This window comes from Typopeltis vanoorti, chromosome 5, assembly GCF_054136105.1.
Source record: "Typopeltis vanoorti isolate ZY-2024b chromosome 5, IOZ_Tvanoo_1.0, whole genome shotgun sequence".
Classification (NCBI taxonomy): domain Eukaryota; kingdom Metazoa; phylum Arthropoda; class Arachnida; order Uropygi; family Thelyphonidae; genus Typopeltis; species Typopeltis vanoorti.
The window spans coordinates 143,675,825-143,693,296 of NC_143553.1; the positions used below are offsets into that span (position 1 = coordinate 143,675,825).

Consider the following 17,472-nt stretch of genomic DNA (forward strand, 5'->3'; position numbering starts at 1 on the left):
CTCTTTCAGCAAGACAATAAATGCATTGTGTCATAAGGCTACTACTGTAACTGCACAGTTTGTGGACATCACCACACTTGACTAGCCATCACAGAGCCCTGATCTGAAATCTATTAAACATTTGTGGGATGAAATGGAGTGCATAGTGAGGTCAAGGGACATCTGGCCCACACACACACACACAAAACCACAGTCCAGGATCTCATTACATGCCTACAGGAAGAATGGTCCAAAATTCCAATTGACCATTTTCGTATGCCCCGTAGGATTGCTGCAGTCATCACAAAAGTCCTTCATCTTATTAAGGAGGGTGCTATGGCTGTTTGTTCCTCACACCATGGTGTCCATTGACCTCTCTCTAAGAGTATATAATTATAAAATTTTTAAATATATATGATTTCATTTAAGCTTTTAAAACTGCTATATAGTATTTTGTTCTCAGCTAGAAGTTAAAAATGGTTAAATTACTGTAGATTCCATTAAATTTGTATGGAAAGGCATACAGATTAATATGAAAACTTGACAATAAATATTCATGTCTATGACATTAAAACATTCAATACATGAATTATTATAAATATAAAGTATTTATGATATCTGAAATAACAAATTCAATGCTAACCTATTCTACGAAGAGTCCACAACATTTACTACAGGAAACTTATTTGGTAACCTGCTTACAATCCCCCCCCCCATGACAAAAGAATTTATTTATTCCTCATGCTACCATATAATTTCATTTATGGAACATTGTAAAAATCTTCCTCTTAAGAAATGCCTGGATAACAGCAAATGACTAACAATAACAGCTTCCCATATTAATGCATGGAAAACATATAAGTTATGTGAACACTTAAACCCAAAGAATATACAAGTTTCTGAGCAAAATCCAACAATAAATTTAGGTTATCACATTTTGTAAACAACACTTCAAACAAGTATAATATGAATGCTGTAGAAATGTCATATGGAAATCATATACCGTTTAATAGCACATCTCAGATCTATAACAATATCTTGTCCTGTATATTTGTATATGCAGGACAAGATGATGATCTTAATATGAAAATCGAAATGTCGGGATATTAAAAGAGTTATTTATAACACGGTTGTAAAGTCCATAATTTCTATAATTAAAGCAGATGATATAATTGTGCTGGTTATAATGACTCAACTGAAAGGGAAGAGGAAGGGGAATATGGTATGAGAGAAAATATGGAAGAGTTGAATGGGGGGGGGGGAGCAAAAGAGCAAAGATTGTGAGGATGTTACTCTGATATGACAGGAACATACTGAGGAGGAGAGCTGCAATTTCAAGTGAGTCAGTAAACAGACTGTGTAAAAAAAATGTATGCAGTTTGTAGATGTATGGGATGATTCAGATGGTCAAAAAGATTTGTACTTGCAAGATAAATAGCATTGCAATGGTTTTGGTGGCTGGAGAAATTGTTTACTGAAAGAGTGAATGTGAAATGTCAGAGAAACTAGATATTCGGGTGGTTGCATGAAAACATGGACATGTGCATTAAATTGAAGAAATTGTGAGTGTAATGACAGAGTGAGAAAGAAAAAAGTTTTGTTATAGCTGTTGTTTACAAAATGCCAGGAAATGCAGGTGGAAAGTTTGGAAATGGAGGAAGGAGGCTAGTTCAAGATTTAACTCATATTTAACTTATAACTCATACAAGATTTTACTCTGTAGTCAGCTGTCATATGTATACACTAATGACAGAAGAATCAGGAATAAAGGTGAGGAGTTCTTTGCATTGCAGATGTAGTGAAACCGTTATAAGCATCATTGAGACCTGGCTAAAAGAAGATACTTATACAGGAAAAGAATGTGATGGGTTCAGTTTATTCAAAGAAGAAAGACAAGAGAGAGTGGGTGAGTTCTATTAATAACTGTAAAAGAATTAAATCTAACTAGAGTAGAAATATCCAATGATGGTGGTGGTATGAGTAATACAAGAAACAAATTTGAGACTATTTGGTGCAAGATACAGGTTAAGAGAACAGTACATGACTGCATGTGGCTACAGGCCAGGATCATCTGAGGACTGTGAACTGTACAGCTAGAAAAATCATATGGATACAAGGAGGACTATCATTACAGATGATTTCAATTATGGAGATAGAGAATAGTGGGAGGAAAAAGCATACAAAACCAAAGGAAAATAAATTTATATAATTGTTCAGGGATAATTTGTACATAAATGATACAGGAAATAACCTGAAAGGAAATATTCAATTGTTTGCTGATAATGCGAAATTAGGTACAGTAATAGTTAATCAAGGTGATGTGGAGAGCTTGCAGGACAATTTAAATAGGCTGTTAATATGGGCCAAAGTTAATGGGTGCAAGTTTAATGTCAAGAAATGTAAAGTTATGCATTTGGGGATAAATAGATTACAAGCCATGTATCACATTGAAGGCACTGCACTCCAGGAAATAGATGAAACTAGAGATTTAGAGGTGGCAGTAAACAGAGAGTAAAAGTTTAGAAGACATATTGCTAAGGTAGCCTATAAGATTACTTGGCTATTGAAGAACACATTAACAAGTAGAGATAAGGAAGTTGTTATTCCTCTTTATAAGGTCTTGATATCCACATCTGGATTACTGTGCTCAAGTCTGGTGCCCTGGGTTTCTTGGGGATGAAGAAGCAGTGGAGAAGATTTGGAGGTAAGTGACCAAGGTGACGAGTGGCCTGTGGAATGTTCCCTATGAGGATGGATTGAAAGTGTATGGATTGCAGAAGTTGGTTGATAGGAGAAAAAGAAGAGATATGATAGAAACATTTAAGTTGCTTAAAGGGTTTTATAGGATAGATGCAGGGAGGATGTTTCAGCACTTAGCTATAGGGACCAGAACAAGGGGTCATCCCTAGAAGTTGAATAAAGGTGTGGTTAGTAGGGCGTGAGGACTAGAGATTTTTTGTTTGAAGAGTTGTGAATGGGTGGAATGAGTTGCCAGAGTCAGTTGTGAGTGTATTGTCTGTTAAGTGTTCAAGGAAGGTTTGACAGATTGTGTGGATAGATGGGTCTTCTGTGACTGCGTGGATTGTGGATCTCCTGCAATGAGCCTTCGGACTCCATTGAGGTGCCCATATAATAATAATAATAACTATATCTAAGCAGCACAGGAGATTGGTCATGTAAGCCTGTATTCAGCACATTCTAAAATAAGATAAGTCAGCCAACAAATTATTATCCAATTACTCTTACTTCAGCTCTTTCAAAATCATGGAGAAGGTCAACAACAGCAAATTTCTTCAGCATCTGGAAGTCCACTAATTAATTAGTGACTATTAATATAGATTCTGCCATTCTTAGTCCATGGCCACTCTACTAGCCATTGCCACAATACTTCTGATACAAGTCCGGACAAAGGTGTGGGGGGAAGTCATCTGGTTGCTGTTGACATTTCTAGGGCTTTTATAATTAAATTCAGAACAGAGACCAACTCAGCAAACTTTCATCTTAAGATCTGCCTTCTGCACTTTGCAACTGGGCCACCTGCTTCCTATCTGGTCACTCAGTATATGTTGTGGTAGATGGCTTCCTCTCCTATTTCCCCAGGACTGTCCTTTCAACCACTCTCTTCCTCCTAAATATAAATGATCTTCTCTTATTGACCTCAAATCTTATCCATAGCATTGGTAATAATAGTAGGACATTCCGTGCTTTTTCTTCATTTGACAAACCTTGTAGTGCACAATCATGAAAAGCTTCAAGATCTTCCATAATTAGCTGGCCAAGTGGTTAGTGTATCCGCTCTCCAGCCAAAAGGCTGTGGGTTCAAATCCTGCGTGAGCATGGATGTTTGTGATTGGCTATGAAAATACTAGTGGTGGTGGGCAGTAGATGGCGTTGGTGTAGTTCCAGTTCGTTGTAGTTGGTGGATTGAGCAGTAGAGACAGAGAGTTGTGGAGTAAGCCCTCCCTCGATGAGTCTTGGACTCCCTGGAGGTGTCACATAATAATAATGAATACCTTAAACTCTGATCTCTTGCTATTCTTCTGTGTGTGGGGGGGGGGGGGATTTTGTGAACTTCGGTAATACCAAAACACAGGACATCTTATTTCACTTTCCCTTTTGATAATATCCAAATTTTCAAACACGATCAGATTGCATTTCTTGGAGTGACTTCCACCTCCAACCTTTTCTGGCACAAACATATCTCGCAATGACTTCTTCAGTCTCAAAAGACTAGATAAATTCTTCTGAATAAGACATCACTTCTCACCTGTACAATCTCGAGCCATCCAACTTTGGAACTGCTCACAAATTTAGGGTGGCATACCAAAAACCTCTCTAGGAATTCTTGATGGTATCTAGAAGAGGAAAATTCAACTGATAATCCCTCTCGCACATATTACCCCATTCACTCTCTCATATATGTTTGGTCTCTGCCTATGTCTTGTCTATAGGTATTCGTTCCTACAGACAATATTTCTGAACTTGCCACCATCATTCCTACACTTTCTTCCAAGACTATAAAAACTTGAGTACTTATGCTCAATATCCATTTACTATTTAGCTTGAAACCTACAAAACCATCTTCTTTTCCTTTTCTTTCATGCATTTCTGCCTTCTAAAACAGCTTCCCCTCATTGTCTTTCCCAAAGACTACAGCTTTCAACTATTCAAAATAACACATCAACAGATTCCTTTACATGAGACTAATGCATTACAGGCAACCTTTTGTATACGAGTTTGGTATAAAAATTGGAGGGATGGTGGTTGCCAGTTTGTTGGAGCAATGCTTGTGAAAACACTTTTATCCTCTTCTAGATAGCATCAAGAAGAAGATACTTATATTTTCTAGTGTGTCATCCTAAATGTTAGAATAGTATTTTAAGGTAGAGAAGACTTGTAATGTATATAGTATTATTACCCCATGGAGTCAAAGACTCATCTAGGAGGTAGAAAATAGAAAGTATTAGAAACTGTGCCATAAAAAGTAATGTCGTGAACATAAGAATACAACAGGTTTTATTTGGAAGATGAAGAGGTTAGAGATATGACATGACTTGAAAGAAAAGACTAGATGCTTAAGTCAGCCCAAGAAATTTAATAGTAAATGGAGTTTTGAATATTACTGAAAGTAGGAAGAAGTTATGTGGAGGTCTTATGAGAAACAGGTAAGGACTGTTTCAGAAATAAATCATTTGATCAAAGACTAGAGCCCACAGATAGAGTTTTGAGAAAAATTAAGAGAGTGAACAGATGACATCAATGGCAGAATCATATTAGGAAATAAAAACAATAGAAAGGAACTTGACAATGTTAGTATTCAAGAATGTGTAACCAAATCTAATCATGGATGATCAGTTAAACAGAATAGAAGAGAAAACATTAGCAAAAAAAGAAGTATCTGAGGCCAGGAAAAAGATCCAGAGGAGGACCAAAATCTAGGTAAACTGACAACATTAGTAGTGTCATAGAAGACCAAAATATAAGGTTTGACAATGCCTGTGTCCTATGAAATAACATGATTTAAAAGAAAATTGTTGATGGGAAGCTAGTAATATTGTAAACTTAATTACATTGCCCTATCATGGTATCCAGTACATCCCTGAAGGTTATATAGAGCATTTATGACATGCTTTTGAAGTATTCAAGTTCACTACATTATCCTCATCTGAAGTGATAATGATAAGAAGATAAGTGTTTAAGAGACTAGTTATATAAGATTTTGAAAAATTATTTCAGTACTGCTAGGCTATTCAAATAAAAATGAAGAATACAGTGCATGTCATCAGCAAAATCATAGATAGGATATGTATTCAGTGAGAGAAGGTGATTACTTGTTACATTAATATATACAGAAGGAAGAGTGCAGGTAAAAGCACATAACCCTAGGATACCATGGAACTGAAAAAAAAAAAACTGAAGAAAGGAATCCATCTGCTATGAGATGTGGTGAATAACTAGAAAGGAAAAAAGACAAACAACTGAAGATAAGACCATAAGATGATCCTTTGTCAGAGAGGGCAATGTGACAGACTTGACCATATATCCTGGAGATGTCAAGAGTAACCACAAGTTTCTCCAAACTTACCATGGCTTGTGTCCAAAGGCACACAAAAGCTACAGAGATCTGTGGAATGAGAATGGATAAATACATATTGGTGATCACTAATTAAGTGGTGAGTCTCTGAGCCTCCACAAAGTGAGGAAATTGGTTGCTGATGGCCATTGCTTCTGAGAAAGGTGAGGGAAATGAACAAAATGGCTGACTTTTCTCTCTCTCTTTTTTTTCAGGGATGGACTGAATACAGGTTTACTTCAATGCTAATTAGTAGGTAGCAGAAAAATAACAGCTTAATTAATGAACAAGGGGTGTTCAGGTTACTATTACAGCACTACATGATTCTTCTTCTTCTTCTGCAGCTTGTCCCACTTAAATAGGGTCGCTGTTTGTAGTGAGTCTCCTCCACAACCTCCTGTCTTGGGCTTTAACTACATCCAAGTTCTTCATCCTCAAGTCCTCCTACTACATGATTAAGTTTACATTATTATTAATCTCTTATCAACAATTTCCCTCCAAATCAATACTATTATTTGTGATCACTCCAATATATATAACATTTCATGCTTCTATGGCACTTATGATCGAATCAATCCACCTAGATCTTGGTCTTCCTCTGGGTCTCCTTCATGCCATCTTGGCATCAAAAACCTATTCTGATTTAAGTGGCCATACCACCTTAAATTAGATGTGCTGACACACTCTTGAATGCTAATACAGTCATCCCTTGACTCACGTCCATTCGAGTTACGTCCTTTCTAAGATACGTCCGTGATTCCATAAGGGAATAAATAACATTTTTGGCTATACTTTCTAACAAGATGCAAGCGAGCATAAGTTAAGCATGCATAGTGGCAACAGCATTTTCAGCAGCAACCTTAGTCGGCACGTATCTTCAACAGTTCCTATGGTGATTTTGTGTTTGAGAAATGGGTTATTTGTGTATTTATCGTTAGTCATTTTGCAATGTTTTGTGCAATATGGCCCCCTACACACACAATCAAAAAAACTAGTGAAGAATCACAGAAAAAGAGGCAAGCAATTGATCTTGAAACGAAGTTGAAAGTTATAAAGTAACATGAAGCTGGCAAGTCCATCAATGTGATTGCACATGACTTCGGATGGTCTCATTCTACAGTGACGACCACTTTGAAAAATAAGGATAAAATCGTAGAGGGTGTGAAAGGATCTGCTTCCATTAAATAGATGATAGTGACGAAGCAATGACAAGGTCCTATCTGTAATATGGAAAAGCTACTTGCATCATGGATAGAGGACCTGAACTAAAAGAGCATACCCCTTAGCACTGTGACCATAACTGCTAAGGCACTCAGTCTCTTCAACATGTTGAAAGAGAAAGCAGAACCCAATTATGACTACGAATTCAACGTTTCTTCTGGTTGGTTCATGAGATTCAAGCAGCATTTTGCGCTGTATAATGTGAAAATGTATGGGAATCTGCAAGTGTTGAGAAGGCTGCCAAGGAGTTTGTGGAAAAATTGAATAAAATTATTACGGAGGAGAATTATTTGCCACAGTAAATATTTAATATGGATGAAACATCCTTGTTTCGGAAAAAAATTACTGAACAGACATTCATCCACAAAATGCTAAAATCTATACCTAGTTTCAAAGCTCTTAATTCCCCTTATTACAATTCTGTTATGGGTAATGTGGCTGGATATAAACTAAAACCATTTCTAATATGACACAGTGAGAATCCAAGAATCTTCAAAAACGTTTGGAAGCGTACTCCCAATTCATTTTCGGAATAATAAGAAGTCGTGGATGACTCAAAAATTGAGGATGCCTTAATCAACTGTTATGCGAGTGAAATGGAAAGCTATTGTGCGAAAGAAAATGTAGAATTTAAAATTTTATTCTAGATAATGGTCCAGGTCATCTGTTCTATACGTTTTATAGTGGTGATCTGCACCAAATTCAAGGTCATGTTTCTTCCTCCAAATACTACTTCATTGATCCAACCGATGGATCAGGGAGTTCTTGCAGTGTTTAAGGCTTATTATTATTTGGAGAACTTTTTCACAAGCCACTTCTGCTACTGAAGGAAATAACCAGACTCTCATGCAATTCTGGAAAACATTCAATATTTATCATGCTATTAAAAATATTGCTGTGGCTTGGGACGAAGTGACTTCTCAATGTATGAATGGCATATGGAAAAAGACATTAGAAAGGTCTGTGCATGATTTTGGAAGTTTGTAATAGTGTGCCTAGCAAACAATCTGAATCTCAAAGTGACTTCTCAATGTATAAGTGGCATATGGAAAAATACATTAGAAAGGTCTGTGCATGATTTTGGAAGTTTGTAATAGTGGGCCTAGCAAACAATCTGAATCTCGAAGTGAATGATGACGATATTAATGTTGGTCAACTCATAGAAAGTTCCCCCGAAGAGTTGACCAACAAAGAATTGATCGAACTGGATCAATTCTTTGTTGGTTGCAGAAGAGGAAAAACAAGAAAAGGAAGAGGGAAAAGAGAAACAGGAAGAGGTAGTTAAACAATTTCAGTGAAGGGTCTTGCAGAAGTGTTCTCTGCAGTTAGCGATGTACTCAAAATGGCTGAAGACATGCTGAATGCTACTTAATAATAGAAACGAAAGTACATGATGCGTTTGCTTGCTATGAACAAATTTATGATGAAAAGAAGAAGAGGAATATGCAAAGCACAGAACCACAGTCTGATCGTTCACACAGGGAAGGAAATGAAGGTGATATTGTGGAAGAAGATTTGGGTGATTATTCTCCTGTTTTATAGTGGCAGTAACACACAGTACAGTTTTATAATAAGGTTTAAAAATTAAAATGACAGTATACTTATTACTGTGAAGTCCCTAATCCCCTATAACTCTGTTGATTTAATGTATCGACTTACATCCTGCCTGATGGAATGGAACCCGGACGTAAGTCGAGTGATGACTGTAATATTAAGTTCCTTTCTAATATCTTCATTTTTAATATGATTCTGCCAATGTGCCATCAGTTCACTCCTAATTTTTCTAAGAACCCTCATATCTGTGGTCTCTAGTCTTTGATCAAGTGCTTTATTTCTATCCAACTCTCAGATCCATAACTTAAAACTGGTTTAAACGCTGTCTTGTATACTGCTAGTTTGGTGTTTTGGCTAATTTCTCTCTTATTCCATATAAATTTATTCAACTGGCTACCCACCATACTAGCTTTGATCATTCTGCTGTCTATTTCTAGATTTAACCTGCCATCTTCACTAAAAAACTGTACCTAAATAGCAAAATATTTTACTTGTTCTATAGGATTTCCATTCAGAATGCAGATGAAGTTATCTATGTTCCTGCCTATTTTCATAGTTTTGGACTTTTTACTGCTGATTTTCATGCCAAATTTCTTACAGCTGTTATTCAATTTAGTTAGAGAATTCTGGAGACTTCACTACATGTGTTTAGGAGTACAACATCATCAGTATAAAGCAAAGAGCTAAGTGTGACATGTCCATTTCTAATATCAGGCCAAATGCCACTTTCTTTCGTAATATGATCCATATAGATGATGAATAATAGTGGAGATAATGTGCATCCTTGTCTTACCCATGATTTTACATCAAGCCATCTTCTTGTATTTCCTTCAATTCTAGCTGCTGACAACTTAAATATAATGTTCCAGGAACTTTTGAGTATAGCTTGGAGCATGGAGTGGAAGCTTATTGGCATCCAGACTAACAAAGATTTTCTGATCTCATTCTGGTGAAAGATCAAAGAAGACATACACAGATTTTATATGAACTATGCATAATATAATGGGAGATGATTTTTCTTTGGTTGTCCATAAAAGAAGTGGAGAAGACCAATGCCAAGAGATTATCTTTAAGTGATGTGAAAAAGCATGAAAGAGTAGAAGCTGCATCTAAGTTTTAAGTGAGAACCCAGAAGGTTCAAACTGCCATTTAAGCAAGAGGCATGTTTCTACATTAACCCCTTTCAAAGTCTAATTTAGATTTTAATATAGATGCTACTGCTGTAATATTGGTAAAGCTGGGGTTTGGGCCATAAACCATTTGAGATATGCTGTTTTAGCAACTGTTGGAGAACCAGGGCATGAATAGTGGTCAGAGGTTTTATGTGTGTGTGTGTGAGGGGGGGGGGTGAAGAGAGCCCTCATACTAGGAATCGATATGTCAGTTATTTAGTTATTTGGATCAAGAGATGGAAACAGTAATCAGGAAACAGTAAAAAGAAGAGTAGATATCATGGATATCACTGGGAATTATTCCAATAAGGACAATATTATTGTCTGAGTTACCAAGATGAGAGATGGAAGCCACAGTATATTTCAAGGTAGACCTGCTTAAGAAAAGGTCCAAGGTATCAGACGAATTATGAGGATTATACAATATTCTGGATAGTAGGTATTTCATTCCATCAGATGTAGATGGAATGAAAGAATGAAATAAGATAAGTTTAAGTTGGTTTGATAAGTTTGAATCTTAAATGTGTAATCAACAACTACTTATCTTATATGATTACAGGAAAAGGAGAAATGGTGATGGACAGTTCAGTGGAGCAACACCTATGGAAAATACTAATAATTCAAAAGCAGAGCACCTATGAGTGAGAGAGAGAGAGAGAGAGAGTGACTAGAAGGAGAAAGTCATCCTAAGTGCAGTGCTCTCTTATGGATAGCATTGAGCATCCTTATGTAGGTTTTTGGTGCACCCTCAGATGTGAAAATAGTGTTCTGAGGTGGGTAACATTTTAGATTTATAAAGTGCAAGGAACTAAGAACAGGGAAGAAGCAGTGAAATTACCTGCAGAAAAAGACAAACCTGCCAGATTCACTTTAAAAATATACCTAGTTTAGCCATAAATACTGTCACAACTTGAACAACACATAAACCTTTAATCTATAGTAAATCATTTACAGCTTTCAGCACATACAAACCACATGTATAACAAGCATATAGTAGCATTTAATGTTCACAATATCCCCCTTTTGCCTTCACACATAGCAGAAGTGCATGAGGCCACACATCAATGTCGGCATGCACAACATCCAATGGAAACGCTGCAACTGCTCACTCCAAATCCACCTTCAGGCTGGTGATTCTTGGGTGTTGTTGCTTGCAGGCTACTCTCTCAAGCTCTGACCATAATTTGAAGTCGAACAGATTCAAATCGGGATTTCCAGACAACCAATAAGATAGTGATGTGTAGTCAGGCACATTCACCTCCAACCACTGATTGTTGTGTGGCCCTCACTTTGTGTGCAGGGGCTAAGTCCTGTTGGAAGGTGCACTGCTTACTGTGAAACAAGGTGTTGTTCAGGGCCATACCACAGGTTCCAGTACGGTGTCTTGATAGGCTTTGGCAGAGATTTTGACCCCTTTCTTGCAGAAATGCAACTTGGATACCCAATACATCATTTCCCCCCCCCCTACACACACACACACACACACCAAACCATCACTGATGTGGGGGTGATAACCTCTCTACATCCAAGGTGCTATGGCAAATGATGTGCAATCATCCAAGGCATATATCCGATCATTTTGGCAGTTAAATGATGGTTTTAAGTGGTTTAACTGCCAAAAGTGGATTTTTGGTTAAACGACTTTTAAATGGCGAAAATCTTGGTGTCCAGCAGAACGACGATAAGTTCTCACCTCCAGGTCATCAGTTAGCACACAACATCATTCTCTGCGAAACACTCATCTCCTGCGACATCACTTTCTGCATTCTCAAAGGATTATGGCAGAGGCATGCCTTTACAAACTTCACTAGCTATTGCATCATAATGCAGCATGGTTGACCAGTTCTTTGGTGGTCAGATATGTCTTCTGTATTGTTATAACAGTTAACAGTCTGTACACCAACATCCTACTCATCCCAAGTGTTTTTAGCATGTTAAAAATAACAGGTGGCTGCATTCCAACCTTGTGAAGTGCTATTACAGCTACACAGTTCTCATAATCTCCCCACTGCATGTTAACCCATACAACTCTCTCTCTACTGATAAACATGCAAATATTGCTGCACATATGGCCACTAACGGAACTAGGTACTTGATCTTAGTTCCAATCCTCAATGATATTCATTTCCATCTCCAATCTTCTAAATCACACCTACTTTTCCTAACTAAAACTCAAATTTCAACTTCTTCAACAAACTCACTGTTTCCCAATTATTTGTTTACATTAATCCCACAGAAGCTGTTAGTTTATAGTACATTATCGTTAGTAGCATAGATGGGAAGGGTTAGATAATCCATTTACCCTGCATTACAGACCAAACATGGAGATGTTTTTAATGAAACTATATTATAGTGAACAAAATGAAAAACATTAAAAGATGTATCTGTTGTCAACCAGTTTGCACAAGTCCAAAAGAAGTATGAATAAATCAGACTTATCTGAGAAGAACAGAGCTTCAACAAAATAACAAAAGTTACTAAGAATTTAAGAAAATAATTGCTGGCAAACAGAACATCTAGATAAAAACTTCTTACTGTAGACATTTGATCTAAAGAAAAAAAGACAACACTGAATTTGTAAATATGCTAAAAAAGTTAGAAATTAAATGAAATCAGCAAATAAGAACAATTCACAACATAATAAAACAAAAAATCACTGAAAACAATCAAAGAAGGGATATTTAAATTTAAAAAAAAAAAAAAAAAAGATTACAAAACTAAAAAATAAGCAAGCAGTAGTTCAATATAGTGGGGGGAAAAATTTTTTTCCCACTATATTTTTTTCTATAAAGGAATTTTTATAGAAAAATGCAGGAAAAATATAAAAGCAGAGAAACAGATAAAGAGATATACAAGGTTTTTTTTTTCATTTCAACTATGTAGACAATTTTTTTAAGAGGAGGCAAATTAAATATCGAAATAAATCAGTCAAAACAATAAACTAACTTTTAACTTGTGAATCTGAGAGCTGGGTTAAAAAGACTGGAGAGCACATATATATAAGAATCCTGAGAAAACTTACAGTAGTGAACAGACTGGAATCAGCAAAATCATATTCAAAATGTTAGAAAGGAACATGACACTGTTAGCATTCTGGAATATTTAAACAGAGGACCTGGTCAGAGGGTAGAATTCCAGATGATTGGAAGAGAGCTCTCATAGTACCCATCTATAAAAAGGGAAATAAAATTGAATGTAAGAATTACACAGGTATTTCCCTATTGAGGTAGGGAGTATTTCCCTGATAAGATTTATGCAAGTAAACGTAAGAAATGGCTAAGAAAAATTGTGGAAGGGGAAGCTTGGTGATGAACAAGCTGGATTTGGGCCATACAGAGGTTGTCAGGATCAGATTTTCATCTTAAGACAAATAGTTGAGAAATCAAGAGAATATAACAAGATCTGTATTTAAGTACCATTCTATGGAAAAGGCATATGACAAAATGCCAAAGAAAAGCTCTTCAAAAACACTAGAGTTATATGGTGTAAATAAATGGGACATTATATCAAGCAATACTTGTCTATATGAGTTGCAAGTCAGCAGTTAGAATTGAAGGAAGTACAGGAAGGAGATAGAGGAAGATGGTACGAGACAAAGATGCACATTATCTCCACTGTTATTCATCATAATGTGGATCACAGGTATTAAACCTCATATCAAAATTGGAGATGTTAATCTCAGTTCTTTATTTTATGCAGATGATGTTATACCTCTAAATAAATCCAGTACATGTCTGCAAGATTCCCTGACTTGATTCAATAAACTGTTATAATAAATTTGGTATGAAAGTCAGCAATAAAAAGACAAAGAATGAAAATAGGCAGAAACATCGAAAAGATCACCTGCATCCTGAATGCTCCATTCAGGATGCAGGAAACTATAGAACAAGTAAAACATTTCAGCTATTTAGGCAGAGATTTTAGTGAAGATGGCAAAATTAAATATGGAAATAGACAACAGAATTGGCAAAGTTGGTCTGGTAGGAAGTCAGCTGAATAAATTTATATGGAATAAGAGAGAAATTAGTCAAAACACTAAATTAGCTGTATATAAGACAGTGTTCAAACCAATTTTAACATATGATCTGAGAGCTGGGTTAGAAATAAAACACTTGACCAAAGACTGGACACCACAGACATGAGTTCTGCAGGGAAGTGAACAGATGACATCAATGGTAGTATCATATTAAAAATGAGGATATTAGGAAAGAACTTGCCATTGTAAGCATTCAGAAATGTGTCAGCAGAGCTAATCTCAGGCGGGGTCACTTAAACAGAATGGGAGAGAAAAGATTAGCAGAACAAGTGTTCTTTGCCAGGTTGGTAGGGAAAAGATCCAGAGGAAAACCAAGATCGAGATGGTTTGATATAACATAAAGTGCTTTAGAAGATGTACAGAAATATAAGATCTGATAATAATGGAGTCATGACAGATAACAGAATAATTTTGAGGAAATTTTTCATAATATTCTATACATCCCCTGAGGATGCATCAGGAATTTGATGATGATGACCATATCATAATCAATAAAAGACAGGAATTGCATATGGAATATTCAGAAGTTTCACAGGAGCTGAGTGTGATAGCAATTATTTTTTAATCGGTACTACTCTTAAAGTCAAAATAAACAGTATCTTTCATCTTGAATTAACTGAAATACAATATTAAAAAACTGGATGAAACAGAGGAGACAAAAAAAAAACATGAGAATGAATTAAAACTTTTTTTTTTGTTTTAAAAAATTTTTTGAATACCACAGATCCAAAAAGACTTAGCTAATAGTAAATTTAATATGGGAAAACAAAGAGATGTCCTCAGAATGGAAATGGAAACTATCACTAATCATACCAGAGGAAAAGATCCAGAAAAGATCCAGAGGAAAACCAAGATCGAGATGGTTTGATATAACATAAAGTGCTTTAGAAGATGTACAGAAATATAAGATCTGATAATAATGGAGTCATGACAGATAACAGAATAATTTTGAGGAAATTTTTCATAATATTCTATACATCCCCTGAGGATGCATCAGGAATTTGATGATGATGACCATATCATAATCAATAAAAGACAGGAATTGCATATGGAATATTCAGAAGTTTCACAGGAGCTGAGTGTGATAGCAATTATTTTTTAATCGGTACTACTCTTAAAGTCAAAATAAACAGTATCTTTCATCTTGAATTAACTGAAATACAATATTAAAAAACTGGATGAAACAGAGGAGACAAAAAAAAAACATGAGAATGAATTAAAACTTTTTTTTTTGTTTTAAAAAATTTTTTGAATACCACAGATCCAAAAAGACTTAGCTAATAGTAAATTTAATATGGGAAAACAAAGAGATGTCCTCAGAATGGAAATGGAAACTATCACTAATCATACCAATACAGGCAGTCCCAACTTAACATAAGTTAAGTTGGGACTGCCTTCCCAAACTTTACATAAACTCCAATTTTATGTAAGTCAGATTTAACTCCCTCTCCTGTTAATCACATACCCTATCACTTATCTGTTTATGTCAGACATATGCAGTAGTGCATTAATATGTTTTAAAGATTATTTCTCTTAGTTTTATTCACAAGATGTGCACATAAATTAGATTTCAGTATGTAATTATTCATATAAAGTAATAATACAATAAAGTATAAATAGTATAAGAAAATAGAAAAATAATGCTAAATTGGTCATTCAATCTTCAGTATGAAATTATCAAGAAATTATTGAACATTAGCTTCTTTCTTCTCTTCATAAAGCTTTTGATAACAGGCTAAAAGCATCATCTATTTCTCTTTGAACTTTTAAGACTATGAGACATTAGGATCCATTCTCTAACTGCTTTGCCCATTCTATCTTCATACTGATGTCAAAAACATCTTTAAAAAAAATCCTCATATTGATGATGTCTTTGTCATGAAAAAATGTCAAGTTATGGAATCATAACAATCAGAAGCATCACATTTAGGTGTGTTGCATTCACACATAGAAAGGGGAATCCATGGTAACGAGTCTTTAATGCCTGCTGCAACACAAAAAATCAACTTTGAAAACTTCTAAATATGCAGCAGGAAACATAACGTTCGTGGTACAGAATTTTTTGAAAGATAATTTTTTAAAAAAACAAGTACAAGATAATATTCTTCTTTATAATTTTCATTTTCATCTCTAGATCAATTTCAGTGTGTTTATGCATGCGTTGGCTTTTTCCACTTCTGTTCATTTTTCAAATCATGATTGCACTCTACTCTATCACATACACACACAAAACTAAAAATTATGAAAGTGTATGAATACACAGCATATCTATGTTCAATACTGAGGAAGGCACCACAATAGGCCTTGCAAATAACAGCTGTCAGGCAACTTGTGAGTAAGGTACATGCAATAAGTAAAATTCTTATAACTTGAATTTTTTCATAGCTCTTTTAATATAATCTGTGTAAGCCTGAATTTATGCAACTTGGAGACTGTCTGTATATAAAAATTAAACAGAAATGAATGTGAAAATTACAGAGTTATATTGCTTCTGCCCACAGGCTACAAAATGTTATCTAATATTATACTAAAAATAATGTTTCCATATTGTTGGAGAAAATATAGGTGAATAACAATCATAATAATAATAATAATAATTAATAAATAAATAACCAGTCCACAGTTGACTCGATTTTTAGACTAAGATAAATCTTACAGAAAAAAAATCTGAATATAATCAGATTGTCCATGTATAGATTTAAGCTTAACTTGCTAAATATGGTAGTAAACTATAGAAAATATATAAAGCAGTAAATTTAATATAGGAAAATGAGGAGCATATGATAGCATTCATAGAGAAAACTTTAGGGGAGTATTAAATGAACTTGGCATACCTCATAATATAATAAATTGAATCAAAACCAGATATTAACAGCAAAAGCATGATACCGACTAATGAAATACACATGAACCATTTGGTGAACCCTTTCACCCATCCAACTTAGTTAAATTTGAAATAATGTATTAGAGGAACTGTAAAAAATAACATAAGTAAAACAGTAACATTAGGACATACAGATATTTGCCTACAGAAAATGCTTGAGACATTATATAACATTCAGAAAATGCAAAACTTCTGCTAAAAAACTAAAATTACAAATCAACTAGGATAAAATTGAATGTTTAAAGTATACAGAAACTAACGACCAAGAAGAAAATGACCAGTTTACTATTAACGACCAGAAATTTAAAAATGCAACTGCCTTCAAATATCTTGAAACACCAATTGCACAAGATACTAAAATCACATAGAAATATAACCCAGAATACACGACTTGGACAGATCATATCATTCACACCATTAATTATCTTCTAAAATTCTCTCAAGCAGAGTTAAAATAAAAATATCAAGACAATCATTAGATCTATTGTTTTATATGGAGGAGAAACCTGAAATATAACAATTCTCTCTCTCAACAATTTATTGTCAACAATTA

The 17,472-nt window shown here is 35.1% G+C and overlaps 1 protein-coding gene across 3 annotated transcripts in view; it reads right to left on the reverse strand.

Moving 5' to 3' along the window:
* The window catches only part of LOC150106896 (uncharacterized), a 107,526-nt gene that overhangs the window by 59,212 nt on the left and 30,842 nt on the right, over window positions 1-17,472 (reverse strand). The window lies entirely within an intron of this gene.